Source organism: Ursus americanus, chromosome 8, assembly GCF_024610735.1.
Source record: "Ursus americanus isolate L20-20 chromosome 8, mUrsAme1.1.p, whole genome shotgun sequence".
Lineage (NCBI taxonomy): Eukaryota > Metazoa > Chordata > Mammalia > Carnivora > Ursidae > Ursus > Ursus americanus.
The window spans coordinates 30,447,627-30,449,564 of NC_142134.1; positions in this window are offsets into that span (position 1 = coordinate 30,447,627).

Consider the following 1,938-nt stretch of genomic DNA (forward strand, 5'->3'; position numbering starts at 1 on the left):
TGATGACAACAAATATATGGCCTACAGACACACGAAAAGATACTCAACATCACTAATCATCAGGGAAATGCAAGTCAAAACCACTTGAGATATCACCTTACACCTGTCAGAATGGCTAGAATCAAAAGGACAAGAAAGAACAGTGTTGGCAAAGATGTGGAGAAAAATTAACTGTGTGCCCTGTTGGTGGTACAGCCACTATAGAAAACAGTATGGAGGTTCCTCAAATAAGTAAAAATAGAAGCAAACTGAGGGTTGCTGGAGCAAAGGGGGGTGGGGGTTAGATGGGTGATGGTTGTTGGGTGATGGACACTGGGGAGGGCATGTGTGGTGATGAGTGCTGTGTATTGTGTAAAACTGATGAATCACAGACCTGTACCCATGAAACAAATAATACATTATATGTTAATAAAGGAGGGCACATGAAAAGAACACATATTTTGTGTATGTATTATATACTGTATTATTAGAATAAAAGTAGAGAAGAAAGAAAAGAAATTCCAGTAATTCCTCTATAGGGCATTTCCCCAAAGAAAACAAAAAACTGATTCAATAAGGTATATGCACTCTATGTTTACTGCAACATTATTTGCAATAGCCAGCATGTGGAAGCAACCCAATGTCCATCAATAAATGAATGGATAAAGAAGATGTAGTATATGTAGACAACGCAATATTACTCCACCATATAAATGAATGTTAACCTGCCATTGGTGATAACATGGGCAGACTGAGAGCATATTATGCTAAATGAAGTAAGTCAGAGGGAGAAAGACAAACACCATATGATTTCACTTATATGTGGAATCTAAAAAACAAAATGAATAAACAAAAGAAGAAAGACTCATAATACAGAGAAGTGATGGTTGCTAAAAAAGAAAAAAAAGGAGGAAGAGAAGGAAAGCAAAATGGGTGAAGGGGAGTGGGAGACAGGCTTTGAGTTATGAAATGAACATCAGGAGGATAAAAGGTACAACATAGGGAATATAGTCAAAGTTATTGTAATGGCGCTGTGTTGTGTAGTGACAAACGGAACCTACGTTTGTGGTGAGCATAACATAGCAGATAGACTTGCTGAGTCACTATGTTGTAACCTGAAACTAATGTAACGTCTGTGTCAACTATGCTTTAATAAAAAAGTAATAAAAAAAAGATTTTAAAAAGTCCTCACTACAATATATATATATATATGGTGATGGATGTGTTAACTAATCTTGTGGTGTAAACATTTCACAGCATAGACGTGAATCAGGTCATCATGTTGTACACCTTAAACCTGTTATATCAGTGATATCTCAATAAAGTCTGAAAACACAGTTTTAACATAAAACATTATGCTAATCAAAGGAGCCAGTCAGAAAAGACAACATGATGTATAATTTCATTTATATGAAATGCTCAGAATGGAAAATATATATGAAAAAGTAGATAAAATGGTGACTAGGGCTGACAGATGCAGAAAATGCAGTTTCATTAGAGGGCAAAGGTTTCCATCTGGGGTGATAAAAGTGCTCTAAAATTGATCATCAATGTGGTTGCACAATTCTGGGAATATACTAGGAACCACTGAATTATACACTTTAAATCTGACAATTGTATAGCATGTGAATTACATGTCAACCACATTTTTATGAACAAAACAAAACACAATCTCTTAAATCATCTTATCCTAGAAATATAATTCACCTGTATAATAACTTTAATTCTTGTGTCAAGGACACTACAGACAGTGACCTCTCGCCACTGTCCCTGACACCCTTCCAAAATATATTACATAAGACATGTGACTTGCACATGCTAGGTCATTGGCCCTTAGCTAAGATGATAGAACTTATAAGCATCAAACAAATATTAAACACATTTGAATACAAATGAAATCATCTGCCTTTGGCTTTTTCCACTTGACATCCCAATGCTCTGACTGCTCATATACTGTGT